The sequence below is a fragment of the Xyrauchen texanus genome, chromosome 39 (assembly GCF_025860055.1).
Source record: "Xyrauchen texanus isolate HMW12.3.18 chromosome 39, RBS_HiC_50CHRs, whole genome shotgun sequence".
In the NCBI taxonomy this organism is placed as follows: domain Eukaryota; kingdom Metazoa; phylum Chordata; class Actinopteri; order Cypriniformes; family Catostomidae; genus Xyrauchen; species Xyrauchen texanus.
Window position 1 is genome coordinate 13,646,005 of NC_068314.1, and position 27,430 is coordinate 13,673,434.

At 41.2% G+C, this 27,430-nt stretch overlaps 1 protein-coding gene across 1 annotated transcript in view; it reads right to left on the reverse strand.

Moving 5' to 3' along the window:
• Positions 1 to 27,430, reverse strand: part of syn2b (synapsin IIb) — a 150,323-nt gene that overhangs the window by 74,867 nt on the left and 48,026 nt on the right. The window lies entirely within an intron of this gene.

Below are 27,430 nucleotides of genomic sequence, written 5' to 3' on the forward strand. Positions count from 1 at the left end.
TGTAATAAAAGCAACTCAAATTGATGTAGTTATTTCAGCAATTGCTTTTTCATGTCAAACTTTGCTTTTTATGACACTATTTGTTAGGTTTAAGGTTTAGTGTAAGGAGGTAGAATTTGCAGATTTAAAATTTGATAGATCATTAATCTTCAAAAACGAATCTGTTTTTCATCTCACATTTGCTTGCTATGACATTATCGGCAAAGGATGCGTGCTCTCTCTACATGTGCACTATGTGTTGCTCTTGTGCACGCAACAGGGGAACACTATCATCGATGGCCATGAGAAAGGCAAAATTATAATTATAATATAATGATTTTTGGGAACATGCATTGCCACAGATTTCATTTTACTTCCTACGAGTACCGTATAGTATACTGGTAATATCAATAATGCGCATAAGGGTTTATTTAAATCACACACTCAAGTTCTTCCTGTTTCCTCGCACGGCTGTTATCTATTGTGAGCGTCAATAATGCGCTTTGATTAATGGCATTAAGATGCCATTATAGTAATACATTGATACATGATTCAACTTTTATACTTAATCACACAGGGAAAGTGCCGCAGATGAGCAGATATGGCACACACTCCCTTCCATTTTGAAGCACACATTAAGTGCTAATTCGGACAGACATGAAACAATAACAAAACAATTCGCTGTCCTATTCTGCATATTGTGGCGTCGGTTTATGGTCTGTTCTGCACAGCTCATTTTAGCTTATTCGCGGCCGACCCACCGGCCCGCTCAGGGGTGTTAGTCAGTGTCTTTACTCGCTGAGCTACCCAGGCCCTGATGATGATGGAATATTAAATTATGGCTGAGCTATCACTTTAAAGGGATTGTTCACCCTAAAATTAAAAGTACAATTCTCTCATCATTTACTCACCCTCATGCCATCCCGGATGTGTATGACTTTTGTTCTTCTGCAGAACACAAATAATTTTTCAAAGAATATTTCAGCTCTGTAGGTCAGTACAATGCAAGCGAATGGGTGCTATTGGAATTGATGCTCCAAAAAGCAACCAAAAGGAATCATAAAATCAATCCATACGACTCCAGTAGCTAAATCCTTATCTTCTGAATTTATATGATAGGTGTGGGTGAGAAATATTATTTAAGTTATTTTTTGCTAGAAGTTCTTCTCCCAGCCCAACAGGGAGCGTATGCATGAAGAATGTGAATCACCAAAAAACAAAAGAAGAAGAATGTGAAAGCGATCTGTTTCTCATCCACACTAGGGGTGAAATGGTTTGAATTTCTCATGGTATGGTTTGTATCACAGATTTAGGGTCACGGTTTCGGTACGGTTCGATATTTGCTTTGTTCAGAAAAAAAATATTACTGCCAAATCCAAAGAATAATTTATTTGGTTAACACTTCAAGTTTGACCTTAAATAACAATCATTGTTATACAATAGTTACCATGATTAACCATGGCATTTGTAGTAAAATCATAGTAACCACAAAATCAACATGGTTTCTGTCATGGTTACAATATATAGTCAAATCGTGGTTACTATATTGAAACTACAGTATTACTGTTATAAAACCATGGTTAATTGTATCAAAACAATGATTTCTGCTCAGAAAACCATGGTCATGGTTACTACAATAGTACTATAGTAAAACCATGGTTACATTTTGTCAGGGTCCTTAACCAAAAACTAATTAAAAAAAAATGTTTTCTCTAATTACTAAATCAACATTTTAACTTAGTTAATACTGCACTAATACGCTACGTGTAACATTAAGTGCACTTCAAATTTATCTCAACATATATTCAATATTCGGAAGCAGTACATAACTGTAAAAGGAATAACCTTGCTATTAAAATGGAAACAAGAAGGGATGTTGAGATAATGCAGCTTGATTTTAATAATACGTGGAAATACCATATGAACACCCCAAGCACTTTTGTTATTGTTTCATGTCTGTCCGAATTAGCACTTAATGCCTGCTTAAAAATGGATGGGAGTGTGTGCCATTTCGGCTCATCTGCGGCACTTTCCCTGTGTGATGTCAGTATAAAAGTTGAATCATGTATCAATGTATTTCTATAACGGCATCTTAATGCCATTACTCAAAGCACATTATTACGCTTGCAATAGATTACAGCTGTGCAAGGAAACAGGAAGAACTTGCGTCCGTGATTTAAATAAACCCTTATGCGCATTATTGACATATATTACCAGTATACTATACGGTACTCGTGCTGAGTGATGTCTTCAAACAGTGCCTATTTTTTTATGTTTTTTGACCATCTCTGTTGTAATTGACCTCAAAAAAGAACATGCTCCCAGAAAGGAGAAATGCAGGAGGCTTCTCCATTAGCGGCTCGTTTTATCTACTTGCCATTTTTAACTACACACACAATGCAGGCAGAATGTGTTGTCGTCAAGTTGACCCATGTGAAACACATTAGAAGCGTATCCATCTATAAATCCGTTCCGGTGCATTAGTGAAGGTTGTAACTGTGTCTGTTTGATGCTTTGTTTTGACCAAAACTTGTGCATCATTAAACTTGAGGTGAACTGACTGCGGTGCCAATGCTTCCCGAACTGTGGGTTGGGAACCATACGGTTAATATTCTTTACCGAGAAACATTACACTCCTTATCCACACCTATCACCACTGGAGTCTTATGGATTACTTTTATGCTGATTTATGTGAATTTAAGCTTTACAATTTTGGCACCCATTCACTTGCATTATATGGCCTGCACATCTCTCACACGTGCACCTTGCACCAATGTAACGGAGTAAATATAATGAGTAACTACCCACCTCTGACTAAGAGACTCAAAGAAAGGAGTTAAATGCCTAGAGCCAAAACAGAAGTTAAACAATCTGTTAGCAGTATTTGGCTGATGTTATTCTTAGAAGCATAGAGGCAAAACACCCATGAACTATCAAATAGATGGATGAAGCTGTTTTAAACAGAATGGAAATTATTTTACAGTAAAAAACACAACTGGTATTTAACAAATTGCTTCAAAATTGTTTATAATAATGTCAAATGTAAAATGAAAAAACGTTCATTGTTTTTCGAAAACCACCGGGTAGAAATGGGCCCATGGTGCTTAGGCCCGTCATCGCTGCTTGCAACTATATGAATAATTATTAATCATTATTAACCTTGTTACATAATACATCACAAGAATAGTTCATTAAAAAATTTAAACTCTCATCATTTACTCAACCTCATGCCATCCCAGATGTGTTTGACTTACTTCCTTCTGATGTACATGAATTTAGATTTTTGAAGAATATTTTAGTGCTGTAGGTCCTCACAATCCAAGGGAATGGGACCAAAATGTTTAAGTACCAAAATCAAATAAAAGCAGAATAGAAGTAATCCAGACTCCAGTCGTTAAATCCGTATCTTCAGAAGCTTTATGAAGTGTGTGTAAGAAACTTATTTTTTTACTATCAATCTCCACTCTCACTTTCATATTCTTCTTCTTTTGTTTTTGGCAATTCATATTCTTCATGCATATCGCCACCTACTGGTCAGGGAGGAGAATTTATAGGAAAAAAGTATTTAAATATTGATTTGTTTTTTAAACACTCCTATCATATCGCTTCAGATGATATAGATGCCTTTATGTACTTTTATATGTATTTTGTAGCTTCAAAAAAAATTTACCCATTCCTTTGTTTTGTGAGGGCCTACAGGGCTGAAATACTCTTCCAAAAAACTTTGTATTTAGCAGAAGAAAGAAAGTCATGCACGTCTGAAATTATGAGAATGAAACTTAGGGGCCCTTTTGTAATCTATGTCAAGCCACAGTCATTGCAGCACTCTCTATAACTAGTCATGTTCTAATAAGGCAGATGTAAGTGTAATGATCATGACCCATAATAGCTACATCCATGTGATCAGCTCTCATTACCAAACATACAGCTGAATTTTCATCAAAAGCACACAATGCACACAGAAGATGTAAGGCACTTCCTGTTTCCCATTTCTTGCAATAAATGTATTGCTTTGCCATGGCGACACCGTTCATGAAATCAAAAATCCATTCGCAATTTAGCATCTAAAATGTATTGGCATGACGTTGCAAAAATTTGGTGCCAGATACATGAATCTCCTAGGAGGAGTATTTAAATGTTCAGAGCCTGCGATTTAAAGTTGTTCAGCTTGATGAGAACAATATATGTACCAAGTTTGGTGACTCTAGGTGAAAATGGGGGTGCTACAGAGACCCCGTTACATGTCAATTTTAAAGGGTGTGCTACAAAGCCCCCCTCCCCCCACACACATTGATGTGTGAATTTTTGCCCAATTTTAAAGAAATTCATGTAAACATAAGAGGGTTATTTCAAAGTCTGTTTAAAATGCCATGCTTCCTGCTGCCAGTTAGTGGCGCTATGACCGTGACCCATAATAGCCACATCAATGTGATCAGCCCTCATTACCAAACATACAGCTGAATTTTCATCAAAATCACACAATGCACTCAGAAGCTATAAGGCACTTCCTTTTTTGATTTTCACCATAAATGCATTGCTTCGCCATGACGACACCATTCAAAATATAAAAAATCCGTTCACGATTTTGCATCTATAATATCTTGGCATGATGTTGCACAAATTTGGTTCTAGTCACATGAATCCCCTAGGAGGAGTATTAAAATGTTCAGAGCCTGTGATTTTCAGAAAATCCAAAATGGCAGACTTCCTATTGGGCGGAGCTAATGACTTGACTATTTATATTTTTTGGCTTGATGAGAACTATATATGTACCAATTTTCACACTTAAGGTCTGAGCTTATTTTTGGTCCATATGTGAACACACCAAATGATCTCAGACCCCTTAAAAGTGAACTGAGTTGAGACCATCACTGAAGGTGGTCCAAGTACGGTTCACTTACAGCCTTTGTTTCGGTTTGCTAATAAAAACGTGCATTGTGAACAAAAAGGCTCCGGGCTCACCTGAATTTCCCATTCACGTAATACAAAACATGTTTGGTCCTGACAGGTTCCATTACTCAGGAAATGACAATGCGGGCACCGGAGAGATGCGACGAGCCGCTTGCTTTGTTTCTATAGATATGACAGAGGGATATGCATATTAATGTTTTAAAACTATTAAAACTATTGTAAACTGCACATGAAACAAACTCAAAGGACTTTCTTTAATGTTCTGTGCAAATGAAGATTCGAGAGTTTAAGAATTCAACATTCAGAATGATCTTGACATAAAATCACTACTGATCTTCCCTGTATAAATTAATACTTTTATACTACTCAAGTTATCAAGCCAAGAGCGGTGAGTGGTTTTGTCGTTTTCTTGTTATTATTGTTTGATTAACATTAAGGATACACTAGGCAGCAGCAGGTATATTAGGTTACATTTAATAATGGTCAAATATGTACTATTGTGTAAACAATTTATTGACTAAAAATGCGTTAGAACTCGTTCATCTCGAAGACGAGTTCGTTCAGAATCAGCTACATTACATATAGCAGGTCGGCTGACTCGATTTACTTCTCATACATTCCCGTAGCGTCAGTGCATTTCCCTGTTGAAGCCGAGCGTCCATTGACTTCAATGGGGCTGCTCTGAACAGTTTTTTTCAGTGCTCCGAAAATAGACGGTCATTGGATAAATGCTGCGATTACGTCCCGCCCACGGACGCTCAGCGTCTCTGGGGGTGAATGAGGAGTGGGCTGGCCCGGACTCCGGGCTTCCGCGTGATGATTGGAGGATCTGTCGAAAGACTGCATCTCCTTTTGATTGACAGCGAATCTGTACTATAAGAAGTCACTGAAGCTATTTCTCAAGTGTAGTCGAAAGACAAACTGCTGCAACCTATTTCTTTATATTTGTTTGGTGAAATTGCTAGTCAATTTGCATAATACATTTCACACAATTATACACCACATTCCTTGTTTCAGTTTTACCAAGTTTAATATATTTTGTTTTAGAGCGTTCGTTCGTTCGTTCGTTCGTTCATTCGTTCGTTCGTTCGTTCATTCATTCATTCATACAGTAGGCTAGGCTAGCGTCGTACGGGTGAAACTGCGCACGATGGCAGACGGTGCTAATATTGTCGACCTGATTTTGGCGAAGCCATTTGAAAGTCTTCCTTACGAGGAAAAAATTAGAATTAAACAGCAGGGCAGATCAACACCTAAGATTGATTTAGTGCAAAAAATAGGGAAAAATAACAGGTCTTTTCAGCTCTCCTGGTATGACAAAGTTAGCTGGCTGACTGGAAGTGCTGTGACAAATAAAATGTACTGCTGGCCATGCCTCTTGATGAAACCATCTCACGGATGTGTTGTTTGGTCAAAAGTGGGGTTTGGAGATCTGTCTAACTTTGACAGGGCATATAAAAGACATGAAAAGTGCAATGAACATGTGAGTGCATGTGCAAGATTAAGTTGCCTGGGCAGGATCAGGGTTGAGCATGCAATCAATGAAGGTGCTCGCATTCAAGTGACTAAACATAATGAAACAGTCAAACAAAACAGGGCCTTCCTAAACCGCCTTATTGATGTAACATCCTTGCTTGGCCGACAGGAGCTGTCATTTAGGGGACATGATGAGAGTAGTGAATCATCCAACAAGGGAAATTACAGGGAGTTCACAGAAACATTATCTAAATATGACTCTGTACTGTCCACACAATTAGAGTCCTCAACTGTGTTTTCTGATATGTCCCATACTATTCAAAATGACTTGATCTCTGCTCTTGCAGCCACCATTTCTGATCAGATCAGAGATGAAATTCAGGATGCTCCCTTTTTGGATGGCAGGTGGATGAAACAACTGATATATCCTGCCGTGCCCAACTCTCTGTCATTGTTCGCTATGTGGATAGTGCAGGTAAAATTCAGGAGTGCTTTATTGGATTTTTTGATGTTTCTGGAGGGCTGAGATGCTCAGTCCGTTTTTGATGTTTTAAATGAGAACATGCAGGCCTACAATTTTAAGGATAAGCTTGTGGCACAGACCTATGATGGGGCTGCTGTCATGGCTTCAGCACTCAATGGTCTGCAGGCCAAAGTGAAAGCAATAGCCCCAAGTGCAATGTTTGTGCATTGCTATGCACACAGACTGAATCTGGTGCTGTCACAGGGGGCTAAATGCTTGCCTGAGTGCAGAATTTTTTTGCATCACTCTCTGGGTTTGGCACATTTTTTTCAAAATCCACAAAGAGGACGTCTTTTCTGGAGTCTGCAGGCTGTTCAAGGTTGCCCAGAAACGCTCCTACTCGATGGAATTTCACATCACGGATAGTGAGCACTGTGGCAAACAATTATGATGGCCTCCTGCAGACATTTGAAAACATCATTGCAGACACGACAATTGATGATGATACACTGGATTGTGCCAAAGGCTTTCTGAGGAAACTGGAGGATTTTGAGTTTGTGTTCATGTTGTACACATATGAACAAATCTTCACTGAGACTGATGTGGTCTTTGATGTTGTCCAGCAGAGGGCGATGGATGTTTTTTACTGCAAGAAAAGAATTGAATCTCTTCTTGCATTTGTCAAAGAGAAAAGGTCAGAGGGGGCTTTCCAAGCTGTTTATGCCAAAACAGCAGATCTCACATCAGACCCACGAGATGAGCCCATGAGAAAGCGCCGTCTGACCCAATTGCAGGATCCCCAAGAGCACTACAGAAATCTCTACATGGCCATCCTTGATAACATCTTGGAGCAGATTCCTCAATGTTTTTCAAATTTGGAAAGTATGCTCTTCTTAGAATTAGTCAATCCAGGGAAATTTGATGACATGAGACAAGAATTTCCAGAGGAGGCCTTCCAAAGTGTCCTGAAAAGTTATGGCCATCACTTTGATTCAGGGAGACTGAGGTCTGAACTTCAAGTCCTGTATTCAGATCAGGACTTGCAGGGTAACAGGGGAAAGCTGTGTGATTACTTGGTGTTCCTCAAAGACATGGAGTTGGACAGTGCAATGCCTCAGCTTTACAAACTGTTCTCATTAGTGGCAACAATTGGAGCTACATCTGCAGGTGTAGAAAGGAGCTTCTCCTGTTTAAAGCGTCTCAAGTCCTACACCCGTAACACAATGGGCCAAGGTCGTTTAAGCAGCCTAGCTCTGCTGGCCATTGAGAAGACACTGGTCAAGTTACTGGAAAAGACGCCTAGTTGGTACGACAGAGTCACAGTGCATTTTCTCGAAAAGGAACGTAGGGCAGAATTTACTTTTAAATAAGTTTATAATGTAGGCTGAAAATGAGCTTCCCCTCTTTGAAAGACCAGCAGCCGCCACTGGTTCAAGCATACATGAACACGATTTCAAACAAACTCTGGAGTGGTTCTCTTGTGGTGAGAATGCAAACCGAACATGCAGCTGAATTTTCATCAAAATCACACTGTGCACACAGAAGATATAAGGCACTTCCTGTTTTCCATTTTTCACCATGTATAAATGTATCACCAATCAAAAATCTGTTTGTAACTTAGCATCTTCAAGGTCTTGGCATAATATTGCCTAAATTTGGTGACAATCACATGAATCCCCTAGAAGAAGTATTCAAAAGTTCTGGGCCTGCAATTTTCAAAAAATGCACATTCAATCCAAATGCCAACTTTCTGTTGGGCGGAGCTAATGACTGTAATTTTGAAAGTTGTCCAGCTTGATGAGAACAATATATGTAGCAATTTTGGTGATCGTAGAAGAATCTGACCCCACTACTTTGTCAAAAGGCGGCGCTACAGAGCTCCCAAGCCACGCCCATGTGTTAAATTTTACCCAGGCCTAATGGCTGGCAAAATATCTAATACCTAATGTGTGTGCAAAATATCATGAATATATCATAGAAATTCAACCATTCAAATTCAAAAAGGAATAATGATAGTTAATGAGTTGCCATGGCAACACTATTTAAGATATCAAGAATCCCTTCAGAATTTTAAATCTGCATTTGATGTTGTCTTGATATTATTAGAAAATTATTGAAGCAATTAAGGAACATAAGATTGATATTTCAAAGTCTGATAAATGTGCCACACTTCCTTATGCCAGTTGGTGGCACTACGACCGTGACCCACAATAGCCACATCAATGCAATTGCCTGCAAGGTCAAACATACGGCTCAATTTTGATGTAAATCACATGATGCACGCAGAAGATATGAGACACTTTCTGTGTCCCATTTCTTTTTAAAAACCTTGTTTGTCACATGGATTACTGGAACTCCTGCCGTATTGCTGAATTCTGAAGAGTTACTGGATCAGGTCCAGGATTGAGCTGGATATCGCCAGACAATTATAAAGTTATCGCCAAATAGCTGAATAGCTTCCGATGTTCATATTGTTTGTTGAAATCTTCACTCTGTGTTGCTTTTTTTAAATAACAGAGGCTTTCCTATTACTTATAACATTGTGATATACTTCAAATAGTCCCAGACAGATGTGTTTCAGTGGAAGAAGGAAGAATGATGCCAAGGCAAGCAGCAGCACAGTCTTTAGTGAGAGTATGCATAAGCTTACATTTTCCAATGGCTCAAAGGGGGAACCTGTAATTGCTTTCTACATAAGCGCTAAGTGACAGGAGTGGGTAAACAGGGTCTAAACTGTGAAAAATGTATTGAACAAAGGATGTTTGCCTATAGAGAAACTATCACAGGGGGTCGTGCAATTCTGCTATAGCCGCAGCATACATTTTGAGCATGGATGGAGTAAGCCCTGCATTCAAACGCTCTTGCATAAAGCAGAGTATCATCTGTAACGAGCAATGCTGTGAGTCCTCACCTTTGGAGGAACACAAGCAAACAAAGTTCTGCCACTTTAAAGTGTACAGCCACCTCATTGAGGGGACCCTAGCTTGTAAGATGGTGTGCGGCACCTGCTACGACAATCCAGTTGTGACAGATGAGAGATAATACTGGCTGTAAAAGCCTTTATGTTTGTTGCTTGCTGACATGATCTCTATTGCACCTTAGCAAGATGACATTATATCTTTGAATGTAAGATTGGAGCGTCCCGTACCAGCACAGTGGAGATGTAAACGTCAGTGAATAGCAGCGGCTGGCTTGCAAACTGGAGTACATAACTGTTCTGGACTGTGCTCAATACCCATCTGGAAAAATCTAGAAGCCAGGGCCATGCATCCAGATAGCAGGCCAGTGGACTGAGAGGTTGGTCCGAACCTGCTGGTAGTTGGTTCCTTTTCTACCCTTGAGAATGGAGAGCATAACTGGAGTACATAACTGTTCTGGACTGTGCTCAATACCCATCTGGAAAAATCTGGATGCCAGGGCCATGCATCCAGATAGCAGGCCAGTGGACTGAGAGGTTGGTCCGAACCCGCTGGTATTTGGTTCCTTTTCTACCCTTGGGAATGGAGAGCAGTGACTGAATTTATGCCCTGAGCAGACACAACTGGGTTAGCAGGCTTTAATAAAGGGGATATGCACTTTCAATCTCAGCAACCTCGTGCAGAGAGAGCAAAAGGCTTTATGCGGGGACCGCATTGAGTACCGCATAGAGCACGCCATTCTCGTTGAGCTTTCTCATCAACATCAAGATGTTTTTTGTTTTTGGCACCATGCAGAGTAAATTCTAGAGACTGTTATTTGTAAAAATCTCAGGAGATCAGCAGTTACAGAAATACTCAAACAAGCCTGTCTCACACAAACAATCATCCATGCTAATATCTAATCAGCCAAATGTGTGGCAGCAGTGCAGTGCATAATATCATGCAGATATGGGTCAAGAGCTTCAGTTATCATTCACATCAACCATCTGAATGGGGAAAATTGTAATCTCAGTGATTTGGACTGTGGCATGATTGTTGGTGCCAGATGCGCTGGTTTGAGTATTTCTGTAACTACAGATCTCCTGGGATTTTCACAAACAACAGTCTCTAGGATTTACTCAGAATTGTGCTTAAAACTAAAAATCATCCAGTAAGCAGCAGTTTTGTGGACGCAGGGGCGGATCTACCGGGGTGGCATAGGGTGGCAAATGCCACCCTAAAAGAATACCTTGCCACCCCTGCTACCACCCCAGTTGGCAGCAAAGAATTAAAAGTTATGGATAATTTGACAGTTGACTTCCTCTGTTGAGAGAGGTCAACAGAGAATGGCCAGAATGGTTCGAACTGACAAAGTCTAAGGTAACTCAGATGAACAATTTGCACAGTTGTGGTGAGAAGAATAGCATCTCAGAATGCTTTTCTGAGATGCGGGTTGGTGCTGTTTTGGCGGCACAAGGAGGAACTACACAATATTAGGCAGGTGGTGTATTCTTCCACATTCCTCCACAATGCTCGCACCTGTTTCATGTGACTCACTAGGGAACACAAATTGAGCGTAGGAAGGTAGACCGGCTTCGACTTTATCATTAAAAGCGAGCATAGACCGCAACGTCCTCAACTTCATGTGCTTACAATGTACACAATCAGATCCAGCCAGTGCCGCCGCCTCATAAGCACACCCCATACAGATGAAATAGTGCTCATGCCCATTGGAGAGAGGAATGTACTGGTCGCACAGTGAAAAACACTTGTTCATGACCATCTCTCTTTTTTAAAAAAAAAGACAACACTGGGGATGTGTCACTAGCACTGCCTTCTACACGCATGGTACATGAGCATGGCAGAGCGACACGCGTCACCTGCCAATCAAATTGGCGTGATGGTTTAGTGTTTCAAGGTACGGCCTCCTGGGAGGAATTTCCCACAGCATCAGCATTCTGATGCAGCGTTTAGTCCTGTTATTGAAAGGGAACACATACAGTTGCAACACTCTGATCTAGTTCTAGTTCAGATAGTGTAGCCTCATTGCTATGTTTTTTATTCCACATATATTCTTAAATCATTAATACAATACCACAGTTGAAACATTGTTCTTGTACTGTATCAATAAATGAAGAGGAACCAGTGAGCTGACAGCAGTTATTAATCACACAGGTTAACGTTTCTGGTGTGGTTGCTTGACTTTGATGATACACTCAAGGAGTCTGTGCTTACAAAGAAAAAGAAAAATATGAAAGAAAATATTTATCAGATTCTGTTTGTTCCATAGGCTTTTTTTTATTCTGACAGCTCTTTGCTACACTGACATTTCAGCTAATTGCCAAGATGACATTTTCTGCATTATTCTTTCTACGTTACTAGTGTTTAATAAAAACAGTGAAGCAGAACAAACATGTTATGAATACACTTTGATAATCGATAATGGATTAACAGTAAGAAAAATGTGCAGGTCACCGTAAGTGGAATTACTCCTATGATTATAGCATTGAGTAACTGTTGTAGCTATATTCCCGTACTTTATGTGAGTATTTGCTGAATTTGATGAAGAGCATAGCTTTCAATCATTGATGATGAATGTTCTTTAGGTATGCTTGTGTGTAATATAAGTGTGATACATTTGCTTATGATAAACCCAAAATGAATATGTTCACTAGTGATTTTTAGATAGGATATAAGTAAAAATTAAATCAAAACTGATTCTATTTACTTTCATGCATGTTCCTTGTTTCAAGTCTTTTCATGCACAATATATTAGTACACTAATACAAGTAAAAAAAAAAGTTTGAATAAGAGTGAAAAGTGCCACAGCTGTTTAATTTGATTTAGCCCATTGACTTTACATTAGATTAGATTCAACTTTATTGTCATTGTGCAGAGTACAGTACAGAGCCAATGAAATACATACAGGGCAGCTGCCTTTAGCTCTCTTTCTCTGCCATACTGCTGCCTCCGGACGCCTATATGTTGTATATGTGGGTATATGTGTGTATATTTATATATATATATGAATGTATTATAAAGTGCATGTTTAAGATTCAGATTATAGACCAGTCAGTGCAAATAAGTAATAGTATATGCAGAAGGTGCTTAGGTTCTGAAATGGCAAATGATTGTTACAGTGAAATAAAATATATAAATATACAGTGCAAATAGCATGTTCAAGTATAACTGGAAAAGAACAATATGAAGCAACATGCAACTGGTGTGATACCATTTTTTTAAAGGGTTTTAATATTGTTTTTTAGTTCTGTGTTCAGCAGGCTGAAGGGAAAAAGCCATTTCTAAGTCTGCTGGTTCGACAGTGGAGACTCCTGTAGCGTTTTCCAAATTGCAGAGGAGTAAACAGTTGTGGTTGGGATGAGAGGTGTCGCTGATGATAATTCTCACCCTTTGTAAGCAGCGTTTATGATGAATGTCCCTGATGGAGTGGAGTTGGGCTCCAGAGATGTGTTGGGCGTTTTTCACCACTCGCTGGAGGGCTTTCTGATCCGAGACAGTGCAGTTACCATACCACACCGTGATGCAGTTGGTTAGGATGCTTTCAGTGGTGCAACAGTAAAAGTTTGCCAGGATCTGAGCAGACAGGTTAACTTTCCTTAGTCTCCTAAGGAAGTAAAGGCACTGATGTGCTTTCTTGTTGAGAGTGGGTATGTTGAAGGCCCAGGAAAGTTCTTCAGAGATGTGACCACCCAGGAACTTGAAGCTGGACACACGCTCTACTTCTGCCCAGTTGATGTAGATGGGTGCGTGTGTGGCCTCTCCTTGTCCTCCGATGTTCCACAATGAGCTCCTTGGTCTTTTGAGTGTTGAGGGCCAAGTTGTTGTCTGCGCACCTCTCTGCCAGGTGTTGAACCTCTTCCCTGTAAGCTATTTCGTCGTCACCCCTGATCAGGCCTACCATTGTTGTGTCATCTGTAAACTTTATTATGGAGTTAGACCCATGCACCAGTTTTCAGTTGCTATTGTCCAGGTGGGTCGGGGCAGAGTGGAGAGCTGTGGTGATGGCATCCGCTGTTGACCTGTTGTGACAGTAGGCAAACCGATGTGGGTCCAGAATTGGGGGCAGGCAGGATTTCAGATGGGAGTGGACCAGCTTCTCAAAACACTTAGTAATTTTGGGAGTGAGAGCGACCAGACAGAAGTCATTGAGGGACATTGCAGAATAATTTTTTGGCACTGATACAATGGTGGCTGTTTTTAATCAAGTGGGGACAACTGCTTGGCCCAGGGACAGGTTAAAAGTTTTCGCAAACACCCCGGCGAGCTTCTCTGCACAGGCTCTGAGTACAATGCCTGGAATACCATCAGTACCTAAAGCTTTGCGTATATTCACCCTGCTCAGGGTGGAATATTTACATCACTGGGAGAGAATGTAAGAATTACATTGAATTAATTGAATGATGGTAAAAATGTTAAATGGTTTGACGTTTCTTTTCATGCACTATAAACCTTGCAACAGTAATGAGTTTGCAGGAGGTCCCCTAGCAAAAAGGGCATGTTTTCCCTCCCAGTTTTCACCCTCTGTATAAGGAAAGCGATTTCATGCCTTCCCCTGCGTCACTGCAGCTTACCAACAGCAGATAAAAGAGGGATTCTAATAAGCATAGATTCCTTTGATCCTGCCATCTGATAGAGGCAGCTGCCATCATTTCTGTGTACAAATGAGAAGGGAAATATCCTGTTGAGCCAGTGAATTTGATCTGTGCTCTGGGTGAAGCATCTATACCACTGCTGGTTGTGAACCACATAATTAAGGCTTGTTTTTCTGGGGCCATAGGGTGTTGACTTCGAAATACCAACAGTGTATTGAGCATTTCTTAACCTATTGCAATATGTGAGAGTACTGGGAGGAAGCAAGGCTGTTGCTAGTTTGCAATGTTGTAGTAATCAAGACCGGACTTGGTCTTGTGATTATAAGACCTTTTTGATCATCTTACTATTTCTTTCACAAAATTGACAATTTGTTTGACACATCCGATATTGTCCAATGATTTATGATTTTCTTTTGCACATGACTTGAGCTTTTCTTGAGCCTGGTGTATGTTTGAGTAACAGGATGGTCTCCTCGCAGCTGTGGCTTTCAAAACTTGAAGTACAGTGCATAGTACAATAATTGCAGTAAAGTTATAGTACAGTTTTACAGTACAATAATACTATATTTTGTATAGCAGAAATGCATACTTGGCTTACAATCACTGGAATATTATAGCACAACTGTAGAAATTGTAAACAAATTGAATGTAAATGTAAGGATCACTTATTGCATTTACATTAAGAGGTGTTCCAAAACTGGACTGTATATTAAACATGTATGTTCGGCTGTGTTTGTGTCACGGCGCACAGCATTTTTGCTATTATTGTTTATAGACAAATTACTTTTGTTCTTTTTGTATTGCTAACTACTAATAGTTCTTTTTGTATTGCTAACTTATCACATTGCGCCTGGTTAGTAAGTTTGAACAATAATAATAGTGATGATTGCCTTAGCAAAAGCAAATAATAAAAATCTCCCATGATTTGTTTTTTGAGTCAGTAATGTTGTTGAAGTCCACGCACCAATTAAAAAAAAAAAGCTACTTTATTTGTTTGATCTGTTGTTTATTATTATTATTTTAATCAATGCAGAGTAAATAAAAATGCTCTGACTAGCTGAAGCATAGACTAATCAGTGCCTTTGAACAGTACACCCAGTAATGGGGAAATAATCAATGCGCCTGACAGACATTATGTCTCCAGTACAGCTAGCCAACAAGCCTTAAAATACAGTGAGATTATGGGCTCACTTTTGCACTCAGAACAAAGGTGCACAATGTACATCCTGTCTCTAATCACTGGAGAATTCACAATGATGGTTTTAGGACACAGTGTTCCTTAAAGTGACAGTTCACCCAAAAATTGAAATTCTGCCATTTTTTACTCAACCATTTAAAAAAAACAAAATTTTTGTCATTTAAAAAATGTGATGATATTCTCTCGACAATAGAATACAAAAGGAGAAATGTAGTAGAATGTTGATCCTGCTCTTTTCCATACAATAAAAGTTAATGATGACAAAGGGTTGACAAGCTCCAAAAATGCGCAATATCTAAAAATCATAAAATAGTTTGGTGTGAGGAACGGACCGAAATGTAAAGCCCCGTACACACATGCAGCGATTTCCAGTGACAAAGCGACCTGATCACATTAATTTTTAATAAGAGCTCACGACTTCCGACCACATGAGCAACAGAGACCTCTGGCAGATAGATGTGTGTTAACAAGTGATACGACAAAGTTGAGAAAACAATGTTCATTTTTAGGGACAATAGAACTGATTCCTTATCCAATTCGAATAATATAATAGTTTTACCAGCAATATATCTCATCTGTGATCACATTTTCAAAAGATATGGCCAGACGTGAAGTCCACCAATAATGTTAGTGTGACATCAGTAGGAACGCACACTAGTGACTTCACAGTACAGAGACTAGCGACATCAAGTGATAAAGTCGCTTCATGTGTGTATGAGGCTTAAGTCATCATTCACTGAAAATTGTACCTCTGCCATAGCTCTCAAATCTCATTTGTTGTAATGTGATCTGTTACGAGATATTCCAGAAAAAATATTGTGCATAATTTATGTAAATTCTGTGATAAAAAAAATCTTGATTTGACATATTTTAATATAAGCCAATTTGAAGCTGAAGATTTTTAGTGAATAACAACTTAAATTTAAAGTATTTTTCTCACACCAAGCTATCATATGGCTTCAGAAGACTTAGAATAAAGTGCATTAGTCATATGAACTACTTTTATGAACTACTGTATTGAAGACTGACAGCACCTGGTTACCTTTATGTTCAATGTATGGAAAAGACCAACTGTGTCCCACAGATGAAAAAAAAAAAAAAAGTGGGGTTGGAACGTTAAGTAAACAATGACATGATTTACATTTTTGGGTGAACTGTTTCTTCAAGGCTTAAAATGAAACATTTGACATGGAAGAGCACTGGCAAAATCCAATTATCCACCCAGAGAGAGTCTTATTCATATTCATACTTAAGATTCTGCTTGTGGTTATGACTTGAGTGCTAATGAATATTACACATCATGTGCCCGGCTCTGCACTGCACACACATAGCATTTGAAGGCAAACAATCTGTGCCTGGTCAGAGAATGATCAATTAGCCATTAAGTAAATGGGATCAGCCAGGCCAATGCTTATATACGAGTCTGATTTAGAGTGACGTTTTCAGCTTTCATGGCCTTTATTTTTTTTATTTTAGAAATATTATTTTATATTCAAGGGGGTTTTAAGTGAGGTCATACCTTATGAATTTAATTGCATTATGCAATTTTGGTGAGTGACTCAGTCAGAAATTCAAGAGATTTTCCTTTTTCCACACTTATGACTCTCTGGAAAGGAATAGTTTACAGAAAAAAATATATAATTCTGTCATCGTTTACTTACCCTCATGTTGTTCTAAACACTTTATTTGTTTCATGGACCACAAAGGGAACATTTTTGAAAAATGTACTGGTGCTCTTTTTCCATTGGAAAAGCCTCAAAAAGGCCGTAATAGCACTATTAACATTTCATAAATGTGGTCCATGAGACTTGTGTATCATATTCCAAGACTTAAAGGCTCCAAAACAAATGCGATGTTAACAGATATGCACAGGCAGCACATCACTGAGCGCATTTACATGCATGTTCTTACAATGATTATGCTTAATAAGCTGACAACGTGTGTGGTCATGTACATGCAATAAACAGTGTTCCTTTATTGGTGTAAGGTCATAAACGGCGTAAAAACAAACCAATCGACATGGGTCCATTTTTGCCCATTACGCCAATTTTGCATGGCACGTAAACACTTTAACCAGTGTTCTTTCCAGCTCATCCACTGTGTGCACGTGTTGAGAACATGGCCCTTCATGGTTTGACATCAAAAGCAGAGAATACCACAATTATTTCAAATGGAATATAAATTTGGATTTCTTGCTTTGTCATGTTTTTTTTAATAAGCTGATTTTTGGGGGTAACAATAGTGGAGTGTCTGTTTGCAGCCGTAAATAGCATCTGCCACAGAGTGCAGCTATTTGCACCCTAATAGTCTGGTGGAACCACAGAAATATAAGACAAACTGAACAATAGATTGGCGTGGGATGGGTGTAAAGACGGTGTGTGAATGTGTATTGTTGTCATAGTGATCGTGATTCAAATCCGCTTTTTATCCCTCTCTTTTTCCCATCTGATTTCCTGTTTCCACTCTTAATATTTCCTTTAATACTACTTAAAATAATAGATCAAAATGAATATAAATGTTGATTCCATCGCAGTGATTTGGTTATGGTGAATGTAGGGGAGTGCAGAGAAAGGTTTGATCCGGAGGAGAGTTCTGTCGATCGCACTCGTTCGGCTTGGCATCAATTGTGTGTACATTGTATCACTGTATTAGTAATATACCAATAACCAAATAACCAAAGTTGTTTTTTCTAAGGTAAGATTAAGGTTAGGTTTAGGGGTAGAGGTTAATGTAGTGTGTCTGTGGAACTCTAAATACAACCCCAATTCCCAAAAAAGTTGGGACAGTATGCCAAATGACAATAAAAACAAAAAGGAGAGATTTGTCAATTATATTCACCCTTTACTTTATTGAAAGCACTACTACTAAACATTATATGATGTTCCCCTTCTGTCGCTCTCTCCACATTGTGTCAGAGAAGCGACACTAGGGGTCTCTCTTGAGGGACCCCTAGTGATATCCACCTCTGATCTATGAAAAAAGGCCAATGAGAGTTGGCAGCCGGTATTTGCATGTCCCGCCCCCGGACATACGGGTATTTAAGCGGCGCAAATACGTGAGTTCATTCAGAAAATTTCTTCGGAGCCGATGGTCGTGTCCGCAGTTGCTGCATACTACACACCGAGTTCCTGACATTCCTCTGCTGCATGCTGTCGGATTCTACGGCGCACAACAGCGGCTTTCTCCTGTTTGCACGGCTGTGCATTCCTGCCCCTGGGCGCATCGACAGTGCAGATTAAAAAAGCTCTCACAAGTTTTTTTTTTCACAAAAGAGTGATTTTTATTAAAAGAGTAAATTTCACTAAAAGAGCAAAACACAGTGGCGTTGAACATCCTTTTAAGGACGCGTCTTTATAAAGATGCCTTTCCGCCCCTGTGTTGTTCCTGGATGCGGTAGATTGCTCTCCGCTTCAGACGGCCACAGGCATTGTCTCGTGTGTCTGGGTAGCGATCACACCGAGGCTGCGTTTGTGGATGGTTCACACTGCGAGAACATGACCATGACAACGTTGCGGTCGCGGCTTGCTTACAACCATAAGCAAGCCACTCCAGCCGCCCCCCACGTCGCTCCTTCTTCCCACGGGATTGAGGACGATGCGGTTGGCGATGGAGGCGATTTGTGGATGCAGCGGGTGCAGCTCCGCCGGGTACGCCCCCTCGGACCACCCGCTCCCCGGCACGCTCGTTGACTCCCGTCCGTCCTCGAGGCAATGGCGACTCGCCTTACAGCCAGTCCGCCTACCCTCCTGACACCGAAGCAGATGAGCTCACCGCGGCATCGGCGGGCGCGGTATCTGACGCTGAGGACTCCCCTGGGCTGCCACTTTCGGGCCTGCACGCCCAGGCTGTGGCCGACGCGCAGATGACCGACATGCTTTCCCGGGCAGCCACTAGCGTGGGCTTGGATTGGAACCCTCCATCTTCCCCACAGCCATCACGGCTGGATGACTGGTTCCTGGGGTCTGGACGCCACTCACTCAGTGCATGATGAGCTGACGTCTTCGTGGAGAGCACCCCTCTCCACTCGTCACACCACCACCTGCTCATCCGCCCTCACCACCCTCGACGGCAGAGCGCACCACGGGTACACGGCGATTCCCCAGGTGGATAGGGCAGTTGTGCTCCACTTGTGCCCCGGAAGTCCTGTACTCCCTTCCCAGACCTGTAGAGCAACATCCACCGCAAAGGCCTACAGTGCCACCGGACACGCCGCTTCCACCCTGCATGCCATGGCTCTCCTGCAGGTCCACCAAGCCAAGGCACTAAGAGATATGCACGGGGTGGCCCTGATCCCGACATGCTGCAGGAACTGCGCTCAGTGACCAACCTCGCCCTGAGAACGACGAAGGTCACAGCGCAGGCGCTCGGGCAGGCGATGGCCACGCTTGTGGTCCAGGAGCGTCAACAATGGCTGAACATTGTCGAGATGCGTGAAGCAGACAAGACTCGCTTCCTCAACGCTCCTGTCTCCCAGCTTGGCCTCTTCGGCGACACCGTCGAGGACTTTGCCCAGCAGTTCTCCATGGTGAAGAAGCAGATGGAGGCCATCTCTCACATCATGCCTTGCTAACCTGCCGCTACGGCTCATGCCCCGTCTGCTCGCCGAGGGCGTCCTCCCGCAGCCAAGAAACCTTCTGCTCCGCCTCAACCCGGGCCCAGCTCTCAGCCCCAGCGTCGAGCCAACCGCGGGAAGCGCACGCCCCCTGTCTCACGGACCCCCTCGAGGAGTCCAAGACGTTAGCTCCGGAGGTGGTAAGACCGCTCCGTCCCCCGGAGGCTGCGGTACCCAAATTCTCAATAAAAGAGCTATTTCCTTTGTCTCTGGGTCACATGGCCCGCAAATGCCATTCTCACGGCACTCTGCTTTCAGGCCTCAACAGTCTCGGCTTCCTGGACGCGGTGTCCCCGCCTTCAGCCCCACGACTGTTCCCAGGCCGGCCGGTTCAGACAAGTCCAGAGGACGCCAACATCAGACCTCCTCCTCAGTCACGAACCCGCCCCCTGCTGGGTGCGCGGAGCAAGGTAAGTGCTTTGAGTCTAATCTCAGCACCAGAGCCTCGGGCCAATTCACTGCCTCCCGACGCCGCATTACTTGTTCCGCACCGCTGCGAAGCCCCGCCGGGTACGTCCAAAATACTCGTCCCTTTGGTGCCCCTAGCACGGAGCTTAGAGGCATGGCTTTCACTGCCCAGCCCATCATGCTGGCTGCACCGGACCATTCGACTCGGTTACACAATTCATTTTGCCAGGTCTCCGCCTCCCTTCATGGGCGTTCATTTTTCCGCAGTACACGGCGAACATGCCCATTCCCTGTGCGAAGAAATCGCCTCCCTTCTAATCAAGGACGCAATAGAGCCTGTCCCTCCAACCGAAACAAAGAAGGGTTTCTACAGCCCTTACTTCGTTGTACCCAAGAAAGGCGGTGGCTTACGACCGATCTTGGACCTACGAGTTTTCAATCGGACCCTGTCCAAACTCCCGTTCAAAATGCTCACCCAGAAACAAATTCTATCTGGCGTCCGGCATCTAGATTGGTTCGCAGCGGTAGACCAGAAGGACGCGTACTTTCACGTCTCGATTCGCCCTCGACACCGACCCTTCCTACAGTTCGCGTTCGACGGCCAGGCGTATCTGTACAAAGTCCTCCCCTTCGGCCTGTCTCTGTCCCCTCGCGTCTTCACGAAAGTCGCAGAGGCAGCTCTTGCCCCGCTCCGAGAAGCTGGCATACGCAAACTCAATTACCTCGATGACTGGCTCATCCTGGCCCCCTCGCAAGAGTTACTATGTGCGCACAGAGACCAGGTGCTCAGGCACCTCAGCCGTTTGGGGCTTCAGGTCAACTGGGAAAAGAGCAAGCTCACCCCAGTCCAGAGCATCTCTTTTCTCGGTTTGGAGTTAGACTCAGTCTCAATAACAGCACGTCTCTCCAACGAGCATGCTCAGTCGGTGCTGAAATGCCTTGCTTCCCTCAAGCCAGGTACCATGGTCCCTCTAAAATGATTCCAACAGCTCCTGGGGCATATGGCATCCTCCACGCACATTGTGAAAGTTACCACCGCCTGCCACCAAACCCTCGCTTCTCTGACACAACGTGGAGAGAGCGACAGAAGGGGAACGTCTAGGTTACGTGTGTAACCTCCGTTCCCCAATGGAGGGAACGAGACGTTGTGTCTTCCCCGCCACGTCGCTGAGCCGAGCCACTGTTGTGGCCGGACCATTTCCGGCTCCTCAGAAAAATCCTGAATGAACTCCCGTATTTGCGCCACTTAAATACCCGTATGTCTGGGGGCGGGACATGCAAATACCGGCTGCCAACTCTCATTGGCCTTTTTTCATAGATCAGAGGTGGATATCGGCGCTCAAGAGAGACCCTGGCTTTTGGACCTTCTTCTGATAACAGCTTGGATGATCCTTTTCCTTTTTAGCCCAGAGAACACGATGGCTGTGTTTTTCAAAAATGATTTGAAAAGTGGACTCATCGCACCAAAAAACACAGGATCACTGTTCTACTTTCCATCTAAGATGAGGCCAGTTGGGAGCGCTTCTGAACAGTGTTGATGTATGGCTACTGCTTTGCAAAGTAAATCTTAACTTGCATCTGTGGATGCAGCGGCGAATGGTTTTGACTTTCAAAGGTTTACTAAAATAATCTGCTTGGGACTACTATGTTCATGATATCTATTCATAATGAATGATGTTTTTTTAAGACAATGGTGTCTGTGTGATCAGAGATCAAGCACATTCAGAAGTTGTTTTCGTCTTGCCCTTTACACACCGAGATTTGGCCAGATTCCTTGAATCTTTAACTGTATTGTGCACTGTAGAGGATGAAATGCCCAAAATCATTTCAATTTGTCTTTGGCGAACATTGTTCTCAAAATGTTGGATTATTTGCTGAAGCATCTGTTGGCAAATTGACAAATCTCGAATGATTCTTGATCTTGAAGGACTAGGCTGTTTTTGGATGCTCCTTATATACTATGAAACAATTGCCTCACCTGTTTAACATCTTTTGTTTCACATTGCCATGTTATTTCACCTCGTCAAATTGTTAATATTCTTAAATTGCCTGTAAGGACTTCACAACAAGAGGGAAGGAGGATATGGGGAACCAGGTTTCTTCAGTCACAGGTAATGCTCTTTTAATTGGCAACTTTTCTAGTTTACAGCTTCAAAATAATTCTTCAGCTTCACAACAACTCATTAGCTTCACAAACAGATTTCAGGACCCAGACTCACTCACTCTCTCTCTCTCTCTCTCTCTCTCTCTCTCTCTCTCTGCTGGTGGCATGGCTGTTTATAGGCTGCTCTCCCCATGCTCACTGGAATTAATAGACAGGTGTTAGACATAATCTAGCTCAGCTGCAAGCGCCCTTACCGCTTTCTCTCTCTCTGGACGAACGACATTTCTTCCAGTTTCAAAAAAAGTAGAAACGACATCTAGAAAATGAGGAATATGCATAAATATTGATTTATGATTGGTAGGACAGTACACCTATATGTCAGTAGATTCTGAGCATTTGTCCGTGTCATGCTTCCGTTCAATCACTGCACTGCCTTATGCATTAGCTCACATTACAGCAGAGCATTCAACTCATGGTTGTAACAGCAGTTCCGGGCAGGCGCAAGACTTAAAAGGCAATTGGGTAACAGTAATGAGAGGGGCTTTTAAACTAACACTGTGGTGAAATCACTCTCTGTGTGTTTAAACATGGAGAGGATAACACTAAGGCTTGTTAAAAAACAGAAGAAAATTATGAAACATGTCAGCTCTCTTTTTTGTATCCTCTACGAATTGTGCTTTTACAAGTTTCCTGAATTTATGGCTTGATGGTTTTATAATTTTTAACTGGACTAATATACAGCAAAGTGCTCCAAAACACAAAATCTCCACTCATAATGTGATGTTCAGCCATCTCTGTTGTTAGTGTGATATGGAATTAGCTCTTGAATCCCTCCCGTCCTACCACTTACCACCCCTATCCCCTCCCACATTTTTACATATTTTCACACCCATTTGATAAGCCTTTTTTTTTGTGTGTGTGTGAGGAAAGGTCAGAAATTCTTTTCCCTTCAGTGAGTTGTTAACTCACGTAGCACTGCAAGTGCGAGTGAACTCTCTGAATAGTTCGAAAACGGATTGGACAGAATCATGAGCAAATCATTCAGTTTTCAGAACAGTTTTGTAAACCAGATCAAAATATTAATTGAAACGATCTGACTCTAAAGAATAACAGTGTTTTGTAAATCTGTATTATTCTGGATGTTCTCGAAGCAATGCATAACCACCCTACAAATGTGTAAAACTATCGGATGGCTTCACACAACTTGGAAAGAAGTCGCTTGAAACTACTTTTATAATACTTTCATAGTGCTTTTGCATCTTTTTTTAAACTTGAAAGCTCCAGCCCCATTCACTGTAATTTCATGAAAAAGAACTACTGATATTTTATTAATCTGTTAACATTTTCTCTGTTTGTAAAGGAACATTAACTTTTTCTTTAATGTTGAAAATGGCTACACTGGCAATATGAAAAGACTTCTTCAGAACACATTTTATACCCTCTGGGCATCTGACCAGAGATGACTCTGCTGCATCGCTGGGCATTCAGTGACCTGTAATTCATTGCTTTTTCTTGAAGGTGCCCTAGTCATATTCAAGGCATCTGTCAAACTCTTCTGAGTGGCTTCAAGCAGACCTGTATCTCTAGCTCTCTTATGGAGTGAAATGTTCCCGTATCTACTGTTTCCATGGTGATTTCTCAATAGCTGGTCTAGATGTTGGCCAGCCATCAGATGTGGTGGCTATAAGTATCTTGTATGTGCAGTTGTGCATCTTACTGTGAGCTCCCAATCAGTATTAGCAGTGTGCTGTAATGGTGTTGTTTATTCTTTTAGCTACTTTATACACTGAAATCAGATTTAAAAATGTATATACAGAACTTTCAAATGGCACTTCCCAATTACCAAATGATTGCATGTTTAGCAGATGGTGCAAATGTAGAAGCTAATGGATTTCCTGATGAGATGTAGAGTAAAACTATTTTATATATTCACACATCACAGCAATATTCCTGCAAGCACTGTAAATGAGTCCCAAGTGAAAAGCAAGCAGTGTGCATAATATTGACTCACTTGACTTGGCCAGTTTTTTAGAAGACATTTAGAGCTGCATAGCTGTTGGAATAGACACTGTCAAAATAAGAAATAAAAACACTGAATTTCAAGTAGAAATCACTTTCTGATTTCAGCTTGGATTCTGAAGTCTTACACCTTGTTTGCTTTTTTGGTTCCCATATGAACATTTCGCTGTCTGACCAATGTCCGTCTAGGCCTGGGCCTAAAATTACAGAACAAATGTCATCACAAAAGACCGGTGGCAACCCTAGTTTTGGCTGATCTTTAAGTCTAGGTACTTTGCATCTGTATTTAAAAATTGGTATCATTGCACCTCTGCAAGCAACCGACAGTAGAGTGATAATAATGATATGATAGCACCGACATACCTGTATAAATCCTCAATCTTCCAAATCCTTACTATTCATGAAATAGTGGGTGGAAAATACTTGGATGACCTACTGCATCTGCCACAAAGTCGACAGCAAAGTCAACTTACCACCTTCCTTACATCAGCCAAACTTAACTTCACATCAAATACACAGTGTCCACTTTTGCAAACTTTATGGGCTTCCATACACTCATGGACTCTTGAATCCTGTTTTTATATATATATATTCATTCTTAATAAAAATCTCTCTGGTATTATACATCCTACTGTTTATATCGCCACTCTCCATCAGATAGCCTAGAAGCAAATTTTTCAATGACTAGAGCACTTCAAGCTAAGCTGTATAATTGCTTTGAGGGAGTAATAATCAATAGTTCGCTGAGGAACTAATTTCAAGAACAGCTCCTTTACCAGTTTGTAGATGACTGTACTATGAACCCATCAGGCCTGTGTTATTTGAGGACTGTATTTTGTCTTTTCATTGCTGGCACTGGACCCATGGACCTTCATGGATTGTTTTGAGCTAAATTTAATTGTGCTATAACGTCTGAGAAAACAGGGCAATAATCATGGCAGAAGAAAAGCTTGGGCACACTGTAATTAAATCACAACATGTTGAACCCTACAGAAAATCTAATTGTGGAATTAGTAAACATATCCATCCCATGGACCTGCAGAGAGGATATGTGAATTAAATTAAGACTCTACCCAATCTGACCAACTGAAGACTCATGCTAAGGTCCAATTCAAATGGTGCCTACACAGTGTTCACTGCTTCTACACACTGAGCAGGGGATATCTGTAGAAGTTCACTTCACATGACAAAGTGACAACTGTCTAGGTGTCAGGATTCTGACACTTCAGTTGAGTTTTTGTGTCGGGATCCTTTCACCTGTTTTTCTGTGCTGTCTCAGTCTTGTGTTTCTTGTGTCAGGATCCTGCTACTTCAGGTTGGACTGGTTTATAGTTTTGTGGCTGGATCCTGACACTAATGTTGTATGAGTGCACATGGCTTTGTGTTTTCTCATTGCCATGTGCACTTGTGTCTTGAGTGTAACCCCGCCCCCTTGTTTGCCTCATTATCTATTTATCAGTTTCATCTACCCTCTTCGTTTACCTCTTGATTTCTCCCTCTTTATATTTCCTCCGTGCTCAGTCCTGTGTTGGATTGATTTGTGATTTACCTTGTCTAGTTGTGGCTGTCTAGTCCTGTTCTGCAAGTGTTGGTTCTTCGTATTTGTTTATTTTTCCTATTTTTCTCCATTGTGAGTTTTTGATCGGTTTTATTTTCATTTAATTATAATACTCATTATTTCATGCCTTCATTTGGGTCCTTCCTGTAAACCATGACACTAGGGTGCCCAACTCCATCTACGATAAGGTTCTCATACAGCTGACCTACGGCAATAGGATAAAGCAGTGCCGGTTTCAACGACTGACTAGGCTTCCATGTAAGTTGGCATGTATGACAAATTTCTATTGACGGATGCATAACATTTTAGTTTTGGACAAAAATTATTCAATAGCAAATTATAACAATTTAACCTTTTTGTCTACTGATGCATTTGTAAGAAAATTAGGACTCGTTGATAAAATTGAGCCAAAGGCCATGTGACTCACAAGTGGTATATTTTTTTCACATTGGTTTGTGTTTTCTAATCTGGTAGAATAGATTGTAATTATTTGTGAACTATGATGTAGGCTCAATTTTTTTTTTTATATATATATATATATATATATATATATTAGTTGTAAAATGCAGCGCATTGCCTAAGTCAGTGGTACAGGACAACTGCTCTATTCTCCCAAATAACACTTGTATTTGCAAATCACTTTCTGTTTGTTTTCAAGTCGAGTATTCCTTTTGCAAAGTGGATTGTTTGTTTGCAACACGTCCTATTTGTTTACCTTTGGCAGAAATCTGGCTCCTTAGACTCCCTTTGAAATGACAATATCTTGTTACAGTCTATAAACATTGATTTGGGTTGCCTCTTAATGTATTTGGCCCCAATCCTTTTACCCATTTAATGTTCAAGCTGTTGCTGGTAGTTGTACATGGAGAAGCATAATCAAGTTATTGATTACAGTAATTTATGATGACCTTCAGTTGTGCATCACTGCTTTTAAGGTTTAACCCGGATCGATCGGGATCTCTTTCAGAATGTATGACGCAGCTAAACGTTAGAAGCGGCACTGATATTTAGAGTCCTAGTGGGATAATGACTTAAAGTATCTGGGGTCCAATGTGTCATACATGTGTTCACAAGTGACAATGTTTTAAATTGCATTAAGGGATATGCTGAATTTTGGCACAATGGCTTTTAACACATGTCTAGCAACCACCTAATAATTCCTAAAGAACACCCTAGTAAACGGCCAAAAAAA